Consider the following 22,797-nt stretch of genomic DNA (forward strand, 5'->3'; position numbering starts at 1 on the left):
AGCTCTTTTCAGTTCCACTGCCCAGAATAATACCAAGCTCTTTTTCACTGCAAAATTTGCTGTGTGGGAAAGTAGCTGTTTCATCATATAGCAGAGAGCAAGTGTTTGTAAGGAAGATTGCAACCAGTATAATCACCTCAATATTATTGTCCAAGCAGTTTCTTTCTCTTAAAGGTGCATTTACATCCACACTCTGTTTTTGTATTGCTTTACATGAAAACTGACATAGTAAGCAAGATCATACAAATAACAGCTTCTACAAATGCTTACAAAGAAAAGCTCTCTCTGGCATCCCATTCTTCTACATTCTTCTACCTGCCCATAAAGCAAAGCAGAAGGTTTTTAGTAGTGAAGAAGTGAAGGGATGTAGGACACAGCTTACAGATTACTATGCTTTAATTTTCTTTTCTCTCTCTCTTTTTTTTTTTTTTTTTTTCCACCCTAAATGTTAAATAATTTTGGACTATCACATATACTGTTATAGTACTGATCCTCTTATAAAGTCTCATTATTACATGTAAGAATAGAAACAAGGGAAATACAAAGTTAGTTCAATAAAGCGAGACAAAGACAGGCTAAGGAGATAAATTACTGTGGATTGGTCTAATCAAGTCCCTCCCACCAATACTCTGAATCACAGTATTTTGCTATTTAAACCATAAACAATCAAGTTTGTCAACAAACAGGTATTCCTGCTTCAGGCCTGGAAATAAATCAAAAAAGGTAAATCCAAGAGCGGACTGAAATTTTCTTAAGTCGTAGACAAGAACTTTATTAAACATTTCTTACTGCTCATATAAAGCAATTTCTATTTCTTATTTAAGTCATTAGATCACCTTCTTAAATCACAACCCCTTCAATTTCAATCACTCATTCCTGTAGAAAGACCATTAACTCTTCTTTGGTTGAATGTGTTACACTAATATAAAACTTCCAGAAAGACTTTTGGTTTTCATTTAAAAATAGCAAGAGATGTGCCATCTCCCTTACAGTTTCTTCAAAAGCTTCATCACTGTCATTGCTCGAAGCTCTGAATTTGTCTTTCTCTTGCTTTCAGCTGTCAGCTGCTAAACTAAGGAGGTATTATGAATGGTAGTCAGTAATGGTGAATTCTCCCTGGGCTCTATTTGCAAGCAGAGATGGGGCCCTCTAGGAAGCAATTCAGAGCACAGGAATTTAGGTGTTTCTAGCTGCTGATTATCCCCAGCTAATTATCCCCAGGAACATCTTATCTTTCTATATAGATAGGGAAAAGATGCATAAGAAGTAAGGTCTTGGGGATGAGAGTTAACATGCAAATATCATAGACTAGAGATCCATATATTTTCCCAAGGAATCCGTATGTTCCATTTTTTTAATGAGCTAAACAGGTTGAAATACTTAAGCAATACTTCCATCTCCCAAATCCAGAGAAACTTTATTTGGCTTCTTTTTTTGAATTTCTGATTTTGTGGATATCAGAAATACATATCCATCTCACTGAATGAGCTCACTAATGACGACATTTTTACGAAACCCCACTAAAAAGTTATATAAAGAGGAAGACTTTGTGCTTCTTATTAAATTCTTACAACATCTTTGTTTAAACAAAGGCAATTTATACACAAATCATACAAATCCAATGTGCCTTTTAAAATCATCTTTCTTAATTTGATTCTTATTTGCCCACAGTAATGACTAACTCAATTCCCAGGCAAGATTTTCCACATGCCTAATCTGGAGATTCAGATAAGTAAATTACATCAGTTATTTTGTTTCACATTCAGTTAACACGTAGAAGAATTGAGCACCTTCTTCCCCTTAAAATGTATTTTGAAGTTGTTATATTCTCCAGTAGCTCTTGTTTTTCCATTTCAGCATAATCAGTTTTGTTTTTTTTTTTTTCTAGTTTCCAGCCTTTATATGGTTATTTCATCTGATATCCTGTTGTTGTTGCCTTGATATGCCCATCTTCAACACAACACATGCACCTCCTTGTCAAAGTACATTTCCCAGAGATAGAAGGAATAATCTTCAAAAAACATCACTGATGTATTCGAATGGAAATAATTCTTTCACACAGTTTACATTTCAGTTACTATCTCCTGGACTGACATACGATCATTTGTGTATGTATCTTTGATTTTTGTTTTTGGTTTTTACAGCAAAAACATTTTTTACTTTTCTGTAAAATTTACATTTTACATTTACAATTTTTACATTTCTGACTTATTTTGTGATAATTATAGTTCTAATTATCTTTCTCAGCAGTAATATTGCTGAGACAAGTCCCCATTTTGTGTTGATGCATTCCATTTCTCCATCCTTACATGAAGTGCCATGCTCTCCCCTGTACTGTTTTATTTTTGTTGATACCAAATCAACTATGTAATTTAATACAGAAATTTTGAATTCTTATTCTGCCTTTCAGTACTTGAGAGGCAGGAAGTCATCTGTAGGTTTTACGAATCACTTCTAATGAGAATTCAGTCATTAAAATAGCTATCCAGTAACATGAGACCAAGATAGACCGCTCTGGTACTTACTGGAAATGTAATTTTTGTCTAGCAATCATAAGCTGATAAACACTATTATAGTATGTCACAGTGCAGTGCAAAATTTCCTTTATCTTTTGTGCTTTTCAGGCAGACACCTCACTTTGCTGGCAATTTCAGCAAATGTCTTTAAAAAAAAAAGAAAAGAAAAGAAAGAAAAGCAAAGCATAAATAGAATGAAGTACTTTAGTAGAATGAATATTTGAAAAAAAGTTCTGGTTGCTTTTTAAAATTTACAAAAATTTATTTCTGTATCAAAAACAGAAAGTCTGAAAACAACCATCAACCATGTCATAGAATCATAGAATCACAGAATGGCCAGTGTTGGAAGGGACCTCAAGGATCATGAATCTCCAAGCCCCCTGCCACAGGCAGGGCCACCAACCTCCCCATTTAATGCTAGACCAGGTTGCCCAGTGCCCCATCCAACCTGGCCTTGAACATCTCCAGGGACAGGGCATCCACAGCCTCTCTGGGCATAGAAGAACATTTAAACATTTTTTTAAGTTTTCTATTTAATACTTGAAAATGGAAGAAACTGCACTGTTCTAAGAAGGACAAAGTTGTTATTAACATGACCAACGTTTGTATGTGAGAATTCCCTTCAAATTCTATTTTTATCAAATATGTCCAGCTATTAGCTCCAGTTATTTGTTCTTGGTTGCTCTATGCATTGCCAGAAAACAAGAAATTTAAAAACTATTTTTTCCAAAGCATACACTAAACTCTGGAGTTAATGGAGATTACATGACAACTAACATTGTTTTTATACTTATTAATGCTTTTAAGATTTTCTTCCACCTCAGTTTGTAAAATTAATTAACAATGAATACAATTTTGCATGAATAATAAACCGTAATTAAATATCATTCCAGGAGCCTCATTTTTCCACTAGAAGAGCAATGAGTGAAACATACATTATTACTTCTGAAATATATTTTAGCAAAACTTCGGAGACACTACCTTCTATTGACAACTTGGCTTGTCCTGCCAGCGTATTCAATCATGTGCTGGAAAGGAGGTATCTAATTAAACTGATGAGCAGATCAGCTTGAAATTGTGTGCTAATTCACCACCTTGAATTGTTTAAGGCATTATCTACTTTAATTTTATTTTTAAATAAAAGTAAATACATTTTACATCTCTTATCTCTGCAGTTTACATAAATACATCTTAACATTATCCAGCTTTTTCCACAGCACCCTCAGTTTATTTGTGTAAGTGAGTGTTCACACAAGCATATTCATACATAATTAGCAGTATGAGGCTAATTTGTGACTAGTTGGTCAGACTAAGAGCGTGACAAGAGCTACGTGTCTAGTCTGTTGTTCAGCTAGAAAGAAGAATAAAAGACCACAGAATAGCTGTATTTCATTATACTCGTTTTGGGGAAGGAACTGGGAAAAACAAGATCAAGACAAAGGGAATTTTTATGTGAGAATCAGGAAGAAGACATATTTTGCTTTGATTCTAGAATAAGAAACAACTTTTAGCCCCCTGCTAACACAGAGCTGAGAAATTGTTAATCCACTGTCATAAACTAGCATAAGAATGGTTACCAGTATGTATTACAGCTGCATAATAATATTTAGGCACAGTTTTAAAAAATTAAATAGTAGTCATTTGTAAATTGTCCTTTTAGATTGGTATTCTAATTTGAAAAACATAGAAAAATCACACAGACGTCATTATGATTAAAGGACATTTAGTGTAAAATTAAATTATTTCCCATCAGAAATAGGCTATTTTTTGAATCTGATATCCATGTAATGATAAGAATAATAACAATAACACCTAGTTTTAATAAATCATATTTTATTAATTCATTTCAGCTAGTTGCAAATATCAGCTTCAATATTAAAGCATAATTACAGTATATGCCAGGTGAATGTCATACTCTTTAATTAATTACCATAGCAATAGTCTCATTACAGTCTGTGATAAAGAGTTCATTCATTTTTGAAGAACTGCACATTTCCATTAAATGTGAATCAAAAAGACTTTAAAATAAATAATTAAAAGGTGATGTGCCCTTTTATAGAAAACTTCAGGCAAAATGGAAGAAGTCTGCTTAACATGAAATGATGGAATTTCTCTGAGGAGTAGATTTTAGCAATTGAATGATGTCAAGCCTTCCAGTGTATAGATACAAACTGTATTGGCTTTTATCATTTGCCCACAAAATACTGATCAGCACAGGCTCTTTTGTTCCATGTCCTCTTTGGAACAGAGTCATGCTTAAGGTTTCATTAAAGCATAAGTTAGTCTTGGTGATAGGACACAAAAGTAGGCAACTCATGGTTAAAACACTTCCTTTACGAACATAAATGACAGCAAGACTCTTCTGCTGAATAGCAGGGTTTTTTATCTGACATCTGGATTTAATAAGAGGTATGAACTAGGTATACTCTGCCTCCTGTAGTCATCTACTTTGTCCTTATATGTTAGGTCCTTGGTAAAACAATATTTGTGAGAACAGTTCCTGGAGTCTCCAGTGTAGCCAGTGAAGGAATGGTACTTCAGGAGGTCTTCAGATGAAGAGCCAACATTTGAATGCACAGGACTTGCTTCTGGAAGTCTTTGATTACAGTTCACTCTCCATCTCTGTTGTCACTATAGAGAATGTTGCACTTGCAAAAAAAAAAAAAATTGTTTCATTATTCACTTACAGTGCAGGTACATACCAGGATTGTAACTTAGCTGGAAAGTGCTATCATAAGAAGATCTTATGGCAAGTGACTACTGGAATGTCATCGCATAGGTGCAGTAAAGAAAAGAGTTGAGAGGCAGATGAAAAGAACAAGGGGGATCACCAGCAGGCAGTGTTAGTTTTTATCCCACGGAGGAAGTATAAAGAAAAACAAAGCCTTTAACCAAGATCTGAAATCTTCAAGTCATAGTCCTTGATATCTAACATCACAGATAGTGCATAACAATTTTGATTTTAACATCAAAATGCAAACAAGTCTAAGAACTACTTTCATAGTACAGTAATAACAGTCATTTATTCAAACCATTCTGTTGCATTAGTTAACTCCATTAGTCCAATTACCATTAGTCAGTGAAAATACAAAAAGCAAATTACATAACAATTAACTTTTCAAGCAAAATGTGATTCTCAGACTTTGGGGTCTAAATTCTGTGGGTCTGAGGAGATTTGGGGAGAACCTGAATATGAAGACAGAAAGTTTTTAGAATCACTTGTCATTATAGACTACTTAAAAGCTACACTGAAGCATCTGAGCATGTGGCTTGTTTTTCAGTACTCAGGAAATCTGTTGGCTTACTGGGGCGAACTGAGATAACAATTAGGTGCCTATTCAGTAATTATAGGATAACAGGATCATAAAATAATTTTGACTGAAAGAGAACTCAGGAGGTCTCTAATCCAAATTTCTGTTGTGATCAGACCAGATTGCTCAGAGCTTTATCCAGCTAGGCCTTGGACCCCTACAAGGCAAATCTGCTCAGCCTCTCTAGCAACCTATTCCACTGCATCACCGCCCTTATGGGGAAAAAGCTTCTCCGCAGATCAGCTTAACTGAGTTTTTTTCTGACCATGTATTTCTCAGCATGTGTTCATTGCCTCTTGTCCACCCACCTATGCTCCACTTCATCATTTCAAAAAAATATTGTGAGGTTGCTAAGTTCCTCAAAATCATGTTTTCTCAAGGATGAATGAGCCAACATCCTTCCCCTTCTTTCTCTAGAAAAAATCTTCCAGATCCCAGCCATTGTAGCGTCCCTCTCAGTTGAACTCAGCTGAGTATGGGTCTTTCTTGCTTTGGGGTGCCAAAAAATGGATGGTTTACTAATGTACATAATTTCAAATATTTGTGCCTGCAAAATTTTTCTTCCAGCAGCACAGTATTTCCCAGTTCTTTGCTCACAATACTAGAGCTGGCCTATGCAGTGCAAATGCGTCTATGACTAAAATAACAAAATACATCTTACTGAGACAAATCCACTTTGTACAAGACCATTTCTGTGGAATGACGCTATGTTCCTCAGCCCTGGGTGAACTCAGTAGCATTCAGTGTAATACTTATGAATTAAAAGTATTCAGAGATATATTACAACAAAACTGGGCAGCAGGGAGAAATAACTAAACATAATTCAGAGAAAGAGAGGCAAATGGTCTCATTCAAAAACCTATTTGTTTTTGAGTAGAAATAAAAAACTGAAGAAAAAAAAGACTGATACCCAGGAAGCACTGCCTGTGGTTACATTGTACTGCTCATTTTACTGGTGGTTCCAGTGAACGTTCAGTCAGAAGGAATTCATTTGAATATGAGCTTAAAGATGTCTAAAATCCATGGTGTGTATTCAAATTATAAAGAATGAAATGAGTAAGTAGAATTACTTAACAATTAACACTCTGCATTCTGTACTCAGAAAGAAAAGCGCTCCACACTTGGATTCTGAGCAAGCTGTTAACTTATTTTCAAACTAATGTAGCACACACCAAGCCTCCCTTTTTCTTGGCCTGGCATGGAAAATTCAGAGGCTGAGGACTTCCATGGCCAGATTTCTACATCCACTGCACAACATTGTACGGCACTCACTTTTTGTATTCAAAAACAAAGGACAACAGACAAATACTATAAAGATATGTTACAAAGAATTTCCATGGCTCTGAGCATACACTGCTGCTCAGTTCTTTAAGTTTGCTTGACAGACAATACCTCCACTTTTGTGCCCCAGGTTTTGCAAGTAACTTAATCATAAGCTCTATTTCTTTGATTCTATTTCTTTGATCTTTGATCATCCTGGAATCCTGATTATCCTTGGTCTAAAGAGAATGAAAGTACTAAAAAGACAGAGGACACCAATTTTTATGCTGTTTACCTCAATGTAGAGTATGGGAATTTAGAGTAGCTTTTAAAAAATCTTTCAATTTGGGATAAAGCAAACGTGTTCAACATGCATCTCACTACAAAATGAAATAGAGTACTGGTAGGAAGTTTTGACCTCTTCTGCTATACCACCAACACCCAAGTTAATAAAATAGGAGGCACTACTTTCAGGGCAGCTCTTGCAGACATGTACTTCCCGTTTGGAGAAATCCTAAACATACATCCTAAATGTAGAGTAGCAGCAGAGTAACCAACAGTGTTCTTTCCAAGGGTATAAAAATGTTTGATTACATTAAAAAAAAAACAAACAATACAGAATCAAGACAGGGAAAATCAGCTACAGAGAAGTTGTCTTTGTATCCACAAGGACCGGAGTACACTTCACAGAAGTGCTCCTGGCAGAACATTTTCCTGCAGGTGGCCAGAACCCAATCAACATGCTTCTATTCTTTGCTTATAAGTGAATGTTCATCAGCACTGCTATTTGTTAAGATTTCTAGAGCTCACCAAAGATTATGCTGGAATACATTTAGGAATTCTGACTTCACGTTGATTGATTTCACATTTATATTCATGTTATGAGTCAATGTTTGCACATTAATAAGATATAAATGTTAGATAACTAATAGGCATTTGAAATGAGTGTACTGTTGTTAAGAAAGAGGGCTTCAGATAACCTTAGAGAATGCAAACACCTGTATACAAAGTCCAGGAAGAATGGTTAAGATGTGTACTTATATATAAAGCAAAATTTTTAGCAATACTTCTGAAAAAAACACAGCCTTTAGTATAACACTCACAGGAGCAGTTTCTGGAATACAAAGTATAACAAAAGCTGCTGCATGAAGTGGGAGGAAGGTGAGGCACGGCCCCCACAGAAATGCAGAAATCTCTCTATGACTAGGATAAACAGTTTCAATATCTCATTTTCCCAATGAAAAGTTCCTATCAATAGATGAATTAAAATGAAAGATCATCTGATTTAGAGCTCTGTAAATGTGTAATGACTGAGATTCAGAGACATCAGTTATACTCTCCACTTCATTAAACTGATTAGCAAGTATATTCAGCAGTGCTTCAACAGAGACTCCTAAAGGCCAGTCAGGTAGGAAATTGTTCATATTCTCTGATAATAAGAGTTTAGCAACTAAGACTGTGCTAAGACTGCAAGTCAGTACTTGACATGAAACACCACAAAACAAAGTATTTAAGAGAAATTGTACAAGCGATTTTTATATATCTGGAAGGAAAGAGAAATTTGTTTGTAAAGACAGCATTTTAACCAGTAAACAGCAAAGCGTGGATTTCTATAAATGATTTAGGAGCACAGCTCTGATTACTGTCAAGGAACAAATGAGTCTCTGGATTCTTAATAAAATTAATTATTTGTTCTTGTGAAGGACTGTTATCAACTCTAGTGTCAATACCTTTTAAGATTTTAATATCAAGTTAATTTGCAGCAATATGAAGTCAGTTGTGAGAGCCATCAAATTTCTGTTCATCTTGATTTTTTCCACCTTACAGTAATTCCACACTACATCAGATAAGTTTTCAAATGCATATGTCTCATGTTTTGGTTTGTATACCAAGCACCTACCAACAATCCTCTAAAGAACAAGTCCACTAATTTTTTTTTTTTTAACTCTGGATGTCACTTTGGAAACTGTGCTGTTGAAAAATTCTAAGCAGTACAATTGAATGGCTAATAAAACCTCCCTTCTTTGGCTGAGGAAAAGAACTATAATTTGATGTGGGATGGGCAGATATCACTACTGACCTGGTTGACTCAGGAAACGTGGAGTAAATTCAACTGTTAGTTAATCTATTATCCACCTCTAAAGCCTGTTTTTTTCAGAGATGAAATAATCAGAAGCTAATTCAGATGTGAATAAAAATAATATTAGAAAGTATAATTAGTCTGACTCCATTAATTTTCATTTTAAAAAAATACCTGTAAATTCTGTTTCTTTGATTAGTCATCTTTATGGTATCAGACCACCCCCTCCCGTAATCAATTCATGCTGAAATTTTTCAATCCCAGATGATCTGAAAGGACAAATAATGTCCTGGAAACTCAAAATGAAAAAAAATACCAACTTTCTTCATATCTGCCTGTCAGTCAGTAAGGCAAAAACTCCTCCTCTTCTAACATTTTCAGTAAGGAGATAGCTCACTTTCCTTTTTCTACTTGTTCTGTACTGTTATACTGAACTATGCAGGAAATGTGAACTAATTTGTTCACATTTTGAAGACTGAAAGCAATATCTTCCTGATAGTTATTTGCAAACCTATGATAAGTAGCCTATTTGGTTGAGAAGGGATGTGAAACTGGAGTCACTTTAAGAGGAAGGAGAGCATACAAAGTTAATAGAACAGCTGTATGAATCAGTTTGCTGGTAATGTCATAATACAGGTTGACAGAAATGTTCCCAAATAGCTGTTAAATACCCATGGGAGAAATAAGGCTTCTGTATTTGAAATGAACTGCCCTCTAAATCTCTGGAATAAAAATGTGCAGTAGACAAAGAGGCAATAGGAATTTGAATGGTGAGAAAAGTTACATGGAGAGGTAAAAAATAAATATTTGTGATTGGTACTTCTGCATTTTTCCAGACCTTGAGTACAAATCTATAATGCACATATAATACGTGTATGTGTGACTGCATACACAGACATTAGGGATACATTTCTATTCTAATGGCTACAAAAGGTAATAAATGAAGTGAGGAAAAATAAGGTGGTACTTTGCTATTAATTGACTCAAAACACGCTAAATGCAATACTCTGAAACAACCATTTATACCAGAAGCAGAAACTTCTGCATTTACTTCAGCTTGCTTTCAAAATGATTTTACTTGTATCTGCCTATGACAATACTAGAAGACTGTTCTCGAATTAATCTTTCCTAGAAAATTAGCCTTTCTTACAGAAAACTTGAATAAATGTCTTTTTTTTTTATCTTGCAAACATTTGGAATACAGGCACTTTTGTAATACTAAGTTGATATTTTGTAAATACTAGTTATGTCTTCTTTTAATGAGTCTTTGAATGTAAGATGAAAGTTCTGTCACTTTAACTTGAGTTCTGCCATCAATAAACAAGGATATTGCTCTAGTGGGCATCCAGCCCATGAAAGCTAAGAATCTCCAGGTGCAACTGGAAGAAAATTTTTGTTCTCTTCAGATTCAGAGAGAACTGGACTCTTCATTTGACACCAGAAAAGTCTTTCTTGTGCAAATTTATACTATAAGGATCTTTCCTAGAACAACAGCCACAGAACTGATCATGTCTGGAGAGACTGTTAAAAGAGCATGATTAAAGTGAAACACAGTCCTTTTTCATTTAAAGTTTGGGAAGTGTTGGCTTACTGAACACGTGGATATCTTGGAAGGAACACTGCTGTTCTCCTAATATTTTGTTTAAAATCCCCTTTGCCAAGTTGCCTGCAAAAGGCTTGGCAGTATTTTCTGACCTATCTGGCTTAACACTTTATTGTACCCCAGCTTTAACAGTGATTATTTTTGTGTACTACACTCACTTTGCATCCTATTGCCATTGCTTCCACCTTGCTGTTAGTGCCAACTGTCGCTTTTCTGGAAATGAACAGTGATGCTAAGGTTATCACAGGCATACAGCACATATCTTTTTGTGGACAACATCCCCAGTCATCTACCTCCAGCAACAAGTTGTTGTAGACTGAGCTGATAATGAACTCTGCAAAACATCTGATGCACAGAAACTGTACTTAACCATAATTACCCTTGTTTCACATCTCTATCCAACTGATGGAGTTATCAGTGGAACGTCAACCTCCTCCATCCATACCAGAAATATCTGACTAAAAAGTGAACAGGAAAGAGAAATTGAGTTAAGCCACAGGGAAAGAGGCAAGACTTCTAGCTCTACTCCTGGTGTTGTTTTGTTCAAGAGAAAAATGTGAGATGGTGCAAATGTCACAGTGTTTTCTTACATCACCACTTAATATCTGAAGTTAGAGTCTGTACTAAAATATAAGACCAGAACATGCAGAACTTGTTTAATATTTCCTTGTTTTCATTTCCTAGAAATCACAGAAAATAAGGCTTGGAGGCAATCCCTAGACTATCTCTTCATGACAACTCAGAGGTAGCTGCAATTAAAACATTTCAGACATCTGTTCATTGGTGATTAGATCATGGTGATAAACTCTTTGATGTGTTATATTGTCACTAACTTAAATTTGACCCCAGTGAGAAAAACTGTTTATTTTTCCATCCTAGGCCTATTATGTTTCTCTCTCTCTCTTTTTCTTTTTTTTTTTCCCCTCTTTTTGTTGAGTATTTATGTCTGTTATAATTATGGTCCCAAGGCAAACTGTAAAATCTAAAAAAAACAATAGCTGAGAGCCCCCCAAATCCTTGTTGGATTTCTCTCTTTTTTTTTCATTTTGTTTTGAAACCTTTTCAGTGTAATTGCTAAAATGCATTAGATGGAGATGGTTGCATGAATGGATTGCAAAAGGAAAAATGATTTCTGAGAAGAAAGGTTGTTCCGTTGCTCAAAAAGGTCTTCTTGTCAATGTATTCCAATTCATCACAGAGTTATCATGTTCTTGTAATTAACACTGCAAACAAATCAACAAGCGATCAGTCAGTGACATCTCTTCAAAACAGTCAGTGTCCAATGAAAACACTTCCATGAAAAAGAATCATTGAGCCAAATAGTTCAGACATTAGTATCATGAATTGCATTAATTTCTATAATTATTTTATATTTATAAATATATTAATTCTATAATTAATTTCTATAAGTAGTTTTTTTTTCTAAATGCCTTGACTTAGCAACTGACAGCACCACAGCCCTGTTCTCTCAGAATTTATGCATTGTGCCAGAGGGTACATGTACATTACAATATGATCATTAAATTTGTTTAAAATGTTGAAAACTGTGTATTTTCTACATAACAGTATAATAATTATCACTAACACCTGTGGAAATTTCTTAACAGTTTTCACAATTCAAAATGAAAGATTAAGGGCAATAGAACAAATAAATCATTACAGTCAGCTACAGAGAGATTCTTTTCAAGCCTTTAAAACCAAAGAGGAAGCTGATGTCACAGCACCAATGATTGGTGACAATGGAAGGACTGCCCCAAACTGAATTTCTAAGCACTGTCCACTGCAGGAGATAATATGTATTATTCATTTATTTATTTACGTGACTGAAGAATAAAAAAAACTTGTCAGGCTCAAAAAGGTCTGAAAACAAGGCAAAAATAAAATAAAAATCATAAAATCACCAAGGTTGGAAAAGACCTCTAAGATCACCCAGTCCATCAGTACAACATCTACAAGTTTCTTGAGCAATTCCAGGAATGGTGACTCAACCACCTCCCTGGGCAGCCCATTCCAGCATCTGATCACTGTTTCAGAATAAACAAACCTTTGCACTCAGTCTATGCTTTCATCCTTTCAGGTACTTTTAAGAAAGTCAAAGAATTAAATTCACAGGAAGCTGACATCACAAAATACTATCTAACTTTCTGAATAGGGAACACATAAAAAAGAGTTGGAATTCACAACTCCTGTCTTAGGAAAGAGCATAATCTACTGTGAAAGATATTAGCAGATAGTGAGAGAAAGAGTATATTTCCTTGAATTTTGGAGAATTGTATCTTAATTTCGCATCATTTGTATTTTGATGTGTTCGTTTTGAATTCATGTCTGTTTTGAATCAGCAAAAATAGAGGCATTTGTTAGATGAAAGAGAAATTGTTCTTTTTTGTTTAAGACCCAACTCTTCTAACTTCCCAGGGTAAGGAATATTTTAGAAAATCTTTTCTTTAGAACACAGCGTCCATTGAAAGACAGCTTCATTAGATAATTTTAAATATATACATATATTTAAAAAAAAACAACACAACAACAGAAAAAGGAATAGATTCCATTTTAAATGGCACAGTCATGTATTTCTTCAGTATGTTCTCTTACATTTCAAGCTACAAGTGGTTCTCACCTTAATTAAAACAAATAAGGCATGGAGAAATAACTTTATCTATTGATCTTTTGTCTTTCTTTCTTAAAGTTCTGGAGGCCTTTGAGGACTTTTTGGTATTTCATTTCAGAATTTCCATTTAAAAGATTATTTTCTGTGTTGTTGGGAGCGGGGTTCACGTTATGATTTGATTAGATAAATTTTAAATAATTTATATCTATCAAGGCCTTTTTATTAAAAGGGAGAAGGTATATGTGACAAAAATTGAATTCCCTAACACTGTGCTGGGCCACCTTCACACACTGTGACTAACTTGAAATTACCTACATTTTTTTTGCTCCCAAAAGTGACCATAACTTCAATTTTCTTCTGTGTGCATGGTGAGACTTTCTAAAACATCGATGACTCAGTGTTCTTTCTCTCTTTCCACTCCTGTGATAATGGGTCACAGTCACAACCAAGCTATCTATTTAAAGAAGACATTATTTACTGCATAAAAGGTTACCTGAGAAGAAAACCTCATTTAAACTTCAATGAGTCTACATGAGTCGCTTTTTCTTTGGGGAGGTTCACATCTGCCAGCTTCCCAGTTCTTGCACAGGGGCCATTTGGTGGCTGATTCCTCTACTAGAAAGAGCCTTTCAACTAGGGATAGCTTTTTGATCTCCTTGCACCCAGCCAGCAGAACAGCTGAGTCCTGTGGCTTGGAAATATGCCATCGCACTGCAATTGCTCTCTGAAGTTTGCTGCGTGATTGCTTATCTATATAACAACCAGGCTCGCTTTTCTCAGGCACCCTATTAAGATAGAATGTGTTCACATCAGAAAGTTTATAAACCAATATGCTCATATCACCCCACAGAAGAGGCCAAAAGCAGCACTCTTAAGAATTATTGCATTTCTTAGGTCATGGTGCAATGTCTGCATCTATCATACATAGACAATTGCTCTTGCAACTTCAGTATTTAACAACTATTTGAAATATTTATTTAGTGTGTTTTAACTGATGCATGACTTTTTTTTGCATATAAACATCAAAAATAAATGTTAGATATTGCAACACCTTTCTGTTTAGGAAATGACAGTCATGTAACAACAAAATGTTGCCAAGTTATAAGAATTTGTATTGCTAAGGCTTATTAGATAAGCCAGTACTTTGGTGAATTAAGATTTTGAGCAGTGGATTGAATTTAAGCAGCAAAGTTCTTCATAAATCCTTTGATAATGATGGAGAGTTCATGCTCACGTCATTGGAAATATAAAACCCTGCTGCAGGAAAAAAAAACAGCTGTCTTTACCTCTTGCAGATTTAACCACTTATGTCAGTACTGTTGACATGGTTTCATTTGTTTGCTTGTTTGTTTGCTCTTTTTACTTACATTTTTGAGAAAATCCTTAATTCGAACATAATTTCACCCAGTTTTAGGGTTTAGTGTGTACGTTTTATTTGTACAGTGCTGTGCAATGCTTGCTTTCTTTTGCAAAATGATGTGACAGTCTCCCACAGTGAAGGCTCTCACAGCAGGACATATTTCTTTTTGTGTTTTTATTAATCTTATTATTCTGGAGGACTTCTCACTCTTGCAAGGTGAAGGTAAATTCAAAATTTCTGGACAGGAACAATTTTAAAGACAGTGTTAGAAAGAAAGCAAAACACTGTACATTCTACTGAAAATCATCTGAATGCTTTCACAAGAAATAAAATTTAAGTGTAAGTCATTAGTTGAAACTTTTATGTTAAAAATGAGCAGGCTTTCCATTGTGGGTGTTTTTTTTTGTTTTTTTTTTTTTTCTTAAAATAAATTTCTCTAAGTTAGATTTTGGATTTACCTAGTCATAGGTGATACAAAACACTCTCTACAGTATTCCTATTACTTTTTTTAATGCTAAAATATTGTTTTGGCTTTTCTGAGTTGGCTTTTTTTTTCAGCAATGGCAGTAAGTAAAAAAAAAAAAAAAAGTGATTAATGATTCTTTCCCATGCATTTAAACTTTTCTGTATTCTGTATTTAACAGGGAAAAAAATCAAGGATTCAGATCTGTGTTCTTGGCAGACTCATGGCAGAGCAGATGCCAAGAAATGACATTTTCTTTTCTTTAATCATCTTCAGTCCTGTCATTAAAACAAAAGACAGTCTGATGGCATTAGGATTTATTGCTATAAATGAATGTCAGGTTGTCATCTCCATCCATAGATGAAAATTATCACTTTCTCCAATGTTTTCTTTAAAATATATTGACAAGAGTCAATGAAAAAAATATCTCCAAATAACTATGAGGCAAAAGCAATCTTTTTATCTGACCGGACCCTCCCCAAGAGAAAAGGATTCCTTGTAGAAGGGGAAGGAGAGGAAAGAGAAGTTCCTATATGTAGCTCAGGTGTCTGAGTAGTGATGTTGACATTCTTTACTGACAAAACATTTGGCATTTCTAGTGTTCTTGCTTGTTTTCTAGCAAAATAAAATGAAATGAAATAAAATAAAACAATGTACCATAGTCAATTTTAAGATTGTAACATACTGTAACTTGCAGCATTCCAGCTCAAGTCCTTTTGTTTTAATTTCTCTTCCTTCCTTCCTTCCTTCCTTCCTTCCTTCCTTCCTTCCTTCCTTCCTTCCTTCCTTCCTTCCTTCCTTCCTTCCTTCCTTCCTTCCTTTTTTCCCCTTAAGTTATGCAAGAACTTATGTAAGATATGCAGAGATCATGGAGCTGAGGTTTTCTTAACAGTGAATAAAGATGGAACTTTGCTGTTTGAGTTACAGCCTCTGGAATTAGCCTTCTGTCCTAAATTATCCTGAAAGCCTTTATTCATGCAGAAATTACTGATTATTATTATTTTTTTTTAATTTGCCTTATAATGAAGGAGGGAGACAGACTGACTAGATTATCATAAGGCATTAAAAACAGCCTACCTAACATAATCATTTCTTATTGCATATTTATGATTTCTAATAACAAAAAGGACTCATTGAAATTTTCTTTATTTAAAGTCAGTATTTCTAGAAAGTTTCCTTCACTACAACTAGTAGCTGTATGTGCAGAATACCATGCTTACAAATGCCACACACACACACACACAAAAGAAAAAAGAAAAAAGGAAAAAAAGAAAAAAGGAAAAAGAAAAAGAAAGAAAAAGAAAAAAGAAAAAAGAAAAAAAAAGGCCAACACACTGCTGAATTTCCGAACGGTAAAGTGAAATAAATACCTCACCCATCAGCATACTTCTCCAGACTCCTGATTTTGTGTTTAAAAGGAAAGCACTGGCTGTGCTGCGTTCGTGCAGTAGCAAAGTTCTTAAACTTTTCTTGATCATTCAAAGAGCAAATGGAGATAATTGCCTGGTCTGTGGATCCTGCCTTGGGCAGGAATAGAATTTAGTTAGAGAAATATCATAAAGACTAAGTGCCTCCAACTCTAAATAGGACATTGCATTGTCAACCTCTAAGTCAAAATTTTGGGCATAATATGCCTTAGTTCTTCTTTAGTCTCACAGAGAGATCTGAGTGTTTGGGGTTTCTAGTGCTCCACTGCCTACAAAAATAAAATAATTGAGTTAAGTATGAATAAAAATCTTTTATTTTTAAGATCTAGGCTTTGACTCACTGACTTTTAGAAGATAATAGAAAATAGAATCTCATAGAATAGAATCTAAAATGGAATAGACAATACATATTTTTTCATTTCTATGTATGAATTAAATTTAAAATAGTAATCCATGGCTTCTTTCAATACATTTGGTTTGTAAAAAAGGAGAGTTTAATAAATAGCAGTTGGCAAAGCTAAAGGCACACAAGTTGCCATCAGAATGAAAGATCCTCAGCTCTGCATGTCATTGAAATGAATATCTCAAAGTACTTTGCTGAGAGGTACTCCAGATTCTCTGGCCTGTGATAATGTCCTCTTCCTTACAAACTTCTATCATCCCTCTAGGAGTAGGACTTAGAAGTGCATTATTCTCCCCTTTTGCTGGTTTCTTTGTGAAGGGTTATTACAGTAAGCACAATTGATTAAAAAAGTGTGCTCTTGCAGCTCTGAAAGCAAATGGTATCCTGGGCTCCATCAGAAGAAGGGTGGCCAGCAGGGACAGGGAGGTGATTGTCCCTCTCTGCTCTTGTGAGCCCCCATCTGGAGTACTCTATCAAGGTCTGGAGCCCCCAGTACAAGAAAGACAGGGAGCTGTTAGAGAGGGTCCAGAGGACAACCACGAAGATGATCAGGGGACTGGAGCACCTCCCCTACAAAGACAGGCTGAGGGAGCTGGGCTTGTTCAGACTGGAGAAAAGAAGGCTGCAGGGTGACCGCATTGCAGCCTTTCAGTACCTAAAAGGAACCTACAAAGAAGAGGGGAGTCACTCTTTGAAATGGTAAATAACAGCAGGACAAGGGGAAATGGTTTTGACGGAGGAAGGATTTAGGTTGGATGTCAGGGGAAAGTTCTTTACAGAGAGAGTGGTAAGGTTGTGGATGCCCCGTCCCTGGAAGTGTTCAAGGCCAGGTTGGATGGGGCCCTGGGCAGCCTGGTCTAGTATTAAATGTGGAAGTTGGTGGCCCTGTATGTATCAGGGGGGTTGGAGCTTGATGATCCTTGAGGTCCCAACCCTGGCCATTCTGTGATTCTGTGATTCTGTGAAAAGGTTTGCCTACTTTAATAAAACCAAGTACTTCTGTTAATTTCAATAAATTGGCAACTAGCTCCAAATTGCATAATCTATACCTACCTAATAATGTGATAAAGTTTACCCTAAACTGCTAATTGTGAACTGTGGAACAGCTCTTCATACATTCAAGTAAGGCTATTGTTGAGGTGGAATGTTTTTTTCTATATGCAACTGAATAGCTGTTAGGCATTGGCCATACTTGAGCTTATTTATAAAACATACTAAGTTTAATGTCTGTTGTACATTTTTTGGAAAACCACATAAATTTAAGGGAACTATTTATTGAAAAAAAATACTTTATAAATTAATAATTGACACTTTATAAACTAAAAAAAATTATCACTGTATGCATCTGCATCTCTGTGCACGTGTATGTACCTGAAGTTTGGCAGCTGCTAATAGACATAGTATTCAATGCTGTTTCAAGGTTTTATTGACATCCTATAAGCCTGAGTACTATAAACGGTTTCTGCTAGACAAATGCAATACTGAGGAGATAATAAAAGAACAGAATTTTGGAATTTCTGTGTAAGATAATTCTGACAGTGGGTAAATCTTGGTCATTTACTTTGACTTCCTCAGAAGACGTTTTTTTATACAATGAAATTTTCATGTTTTTCTGTTCTTATGACTAACTCATTTTAAGCACTAAATTTGACTGTAAAGCTACTATTTTTTAAATAAACATTACTTTAAGTATTTGAAAAAATGCCTGCTGTGAAAAAGAATTCATTAGCTTGAATATGATGACAAATTTTAAGAAAGCCAGTCTATTAAACTTCCTAGCTATTTGGAGAATCCATTTATTCTTTAGTTTGTTGCATGTCTTCATTTTGAAACTATAATTGAGGAAAATATAAAAGTTATTTTTTAATTCAGAAAGACTTTGAACGTGATTTGCTACTGAACAAAGTAAAATGTTCTCTTTTCTCCCTAATCCACTAGACAGCAAAAGCAACAAAGTTGAAAATATGATGTCAGAGACACAGTGCATGGATCCTTGATGGCCACAATATTTTTTTCAGTCCATTTGAGATTTTGTCAGAAGATTCAATTTTTATTATTTGAAAAACATCCTTAATGAGGCAGCAGAAATTATGTCCCATAATCGCCATTTTTGAGGGCTCAATTAATTTCTATCTTTTAAACCTGCCATTCAAGGGTGAACATTCCCAGAAATTGCATGGCTTGATAACATTCACGCTCATAATCATGAAATAAATATTAGCTCACCAGCAAATGGCTTAATATAGTTATTATATGAACCACAGAGAGAGCTGACATACTTTGAAAATAAGAAATCCTCAGATAGCAAATCAAAAGAGTGAAGAAATGTACAGTAATAAATAGAGGGTGAGCATATATAGCAGTAATTGTATGCATACAAACACAAGTAACTACATATCTGCTGTGAGAAAATTGTGAAAAGTTCCTCAGGCTTTTTTGTACATCCAATTACTTAAAAAAGATTAAATGGATGTTACAAGTATGTCTTTTTTCACTGTGTTATTTTTGGCATGTAGTTCTAAAATTCAAAATCACAATTATATTGCTTTGCTACAAATTTCCAAAATTTACACAATATTTCAGATTTTTAACAGATTTGTTCTTCTGGCAATATATTTGCAGCTCATTTCCTGCAAGCCCAGTTTACTTCCTCAGGAATATAATGTAATTGCAATCAAATGCCAAACAGTTCAAACCATAATTAGATGCTGAAATAAGTTTTTGAGGTAGTATCTTTACTGGAAAGCTTATGATAATTGCTCAAAATCTTGAATGTTAAGAGTTGTTTTGTACCCTGATTTAATCTAATTAGCAAAGTGAAAACTAACCCTAAAAATTTATTCTCATAATATGGCAATTTACACAATTCATGGGGAGATTTTAAAATATGATGGGTTGATGTTTATGCCAATAGACTAAAGAGTATCTGAGAGAAAGCCAAAACATGGAAACCAATCTTGTATTTCATCTGAGAAACGAAAAGTGCTTTAAGTATAATAAAGCTGAGTGTTATTTTCTGTATCTGAGAGCTGGAAAAGCTACAGTGTACTACCCCCAGAACTATACTATTTAAATCTGACTATTGAGGTCAGTTGTCAGAAAGTCCATTTATCACTTTTCATAGATATATTTTAACTATATTTTAATATTATATTTATTGAACATAAAAGCCAGTTGGCTAATAGTGAAATACATTTCTATGTAGTATTTCTATGATATCCTTATACTCTTTCCATTTCCTCCACCTGAAAAGTATCTTTCCTATTTACCTGTGAGAGAATATCTCCTGCTTATGGCTTACAGAAGAGTAATGTGAGAAAATAATGACAATTAGTACTGTTGCTCACTCATTTGACGGCTGGCATTGTTGAGATATTGCCTTGTAGGAACTGACAGAAATGCTCGGAAGACCCTCAGAAGCTTTATATGCAAAGTATAAAGTAAACTTATAACACTCCTTTGGCATTAGCACTGATTTGGGAATAAGATTCTTGATTAAAATACTGGAATCAATGCAGCTATCCTCTCAACCACAAAAAATCAGCCTGTTTCCATTTCTTTGTTAATGAATAGAAAACTGAAGAAAATAAGGACATATCATTGGAGAGAAGACAACTTTTTGAGCTAAGACTGAGAACACAAATACTAATTGCCATGACAATGACAGTTATGCTACAAATACACCCAAAAAAGCATTAAAAATTAGAGAACAGTATCTTCAGCAAGCTGCAGTCATTCAATGCTGCTCTGCAAGCTGGCATCGAAAAAGTGACTTCTTTTTCCCTAAAAAGCAAAGGTAGACATGTATACAGGATACTCACAAAAGCCAGCTTTCTTTCACATTATATCTATTGTGTGTGATTTTTTACTTACATTGTTGTTACTTGATTTTGCTTTTTCTGTCAAAATTGCAGACTGAAGACACTGAAGTGCATGGAAGGAATAACATCCATGACATAACAACACTGCCCACTCTTCTGGTGCTGCTCCTGGTGCTTGTAAGGAGAGAGGCTGGGCCTTCCCAGCAATCAAGTGAAACACATTTGACAGTGTCATCAGTGCTACTACCTCTGAATTTATGTAAAAAATTTACCTTGGCATTTTAGATTATATTTCTCTAAAATAATTGTCACACAGATATATGGCCATTACATGGCAAAAGTAATGAAGTACAGCTATTGCAAATGAGATGAATGTGGCTCCATGATTCTCTGTCGAGACACTACATACCAGATTCAGACTCTCTTGATGCAAAATGAAGTGTCTGCTGTAGCTCTGTCTGAGAGCTGCATCTGACCTAAGCATTGGCATGATTTATTTATGGATCACTTGGTTGAGATGAATAACATCATTCATTTTTATGATTTCTTTTACATAAATGGGCTTGAAGAAAATGTCTTTCAATAAACCTGCTAGGGCTATTAGGAAACAATACCACATGAACTAAAAACCTCAGTTCTTGTCTTGTTGCAGACATTAGTTTTATGTGTAACAGCAGGGAATCACTTCAGCCTGGCTACTTTGGCATAGCCTCCCTGTCTGGCTTTGTAAATCTTTTCCTAAATGGTGCAGATGCACAACTGGGGTTGGAGAGCTGCATCTGATGAACCAGGCACTTGCTACATGGTTAAATTTTCCTCTGGACTAAGGAAAAGGGGAAATGAAACGTTTTTAGACTGAGCAGGTCCCTGAGTAGAAATCTCCTGCTACCTTTCCTCTGCCTCAGTGCCAACCCTGCGTTAAGAGTCCATGCGACATGAATAAAAAGGCCTCAGCATGGCAGACATCCTATGAACTGCACCAAGTCTGAACTCAAACACTAGACCTAAAATCCATATGAACACTAGGAGACCTTAAAACCAACGGGAAAAAAAATAATTAAAAAAAACTTATGTAATTATAAAAGTGATAAAGTCTACTGGAATAATGGATGCATGATGGCAAACAAAGAAATGTGGCAAAGTTAGAAGAAAAATTGGTGAAATTAATATTGCTTTATAATTAAATGCTCAGGTTTATCAGAGTAACCCTTGGGTTTTTAGTTCGCTTGTCCTTTCCTTGTCCTTCAGACACTGCAGTTCTTTCATAATGTAAATATATCAATTGGTTATTCTTTTGCAATTTTGTGTGGCTCTTTCTCCTCCAGTACTTTATAATTTTCTCACTGAATACTTGGTCTACCTCCCTTTCAAGTCTCTAATATTTTCTAATACTAATTAGAAAACCACTAAAATATCACTTTGCATGGTCCCAGTGGTTGTAGTGGTTTGCTGCTGAACACAATGCTGCCACTCTGACATGATTTTCTATCTTGGTGGAGATGCAAATTTCCAGCAAACCAAAACAAACTGTCAGAGTTGCAAACAAACTGACAATGCGTAAAGAATCTCTACTTTCAAAAAACATAAATTCTTTAATTTGCTCCCAAGAACTCTTGAAGACATTGCAGTAAGGGTACATTTTTCTTCCTCAAGTAAATTACTGGGTTTATATTGTTATTTATTTATTAAAAAAAAAAAAAAAAAAAAAAAAAAAAAAGAGTGATAACCAGATAACCAGCAGAACAGGACCAAGGATGTAAGGAAGGTAGAGCTCTGGAAGCTCAGTGCTCATCCAAGTGATAAAGTTATCTTTTATTTGGACTTATTCCATAGATATATCATAGAATATAGCTCCCTTGTGAGAAATCAGGAAATCTATATTTTTTTTTTCTTAAATTTCAGCTTCTCACTTTTTCTTTTATAATTTAGGTATGAAATTTAATAT

The 22,797-nt window shown here is 34.9% G+C and overlaps 1 long non-coding RNA gene across 1 annotated transcript; it reads right to left on the reverse strand.

Annotated features, from left to right (window-relative positions):
• Positions 1-3,821: 3,821 nt before the first annotated feature.
• On the reverse strand, positions 3,822-22,563 carry LOC128074963 (uncharacterized). The gene is made up of 3 exons (XR_008203536.1): positions 20,905-22,563; positions 16,572-16,718; positions 3,822-5,164 (listed from the first exon to the last, which is right to left on the reverse strand). It is a non-coding gene; the product is annotated as an uncharacterized LOC128074963 (long non-coding RNA).
• Positions 22,564-22,797: the final 234 nt, after the last annotated feature.

This window comes from Tympanuchus pallidicinctus, unplaced genomic scaffold (assembly GCF_026119805.1).
Source record: "Tympanuchus pallidicinctus isolate F22 unplaced genomic scaffold, pur_lepc_1.0 scaffold11, whole genome shotgun sequence".
Classification (NCBI taxonomy): Eukaryota; Metazoa; Chordata; class Aves; order Galliformes; family Phasianidae; genus Tympanuchus; species Tympanuchus pallidicinctus.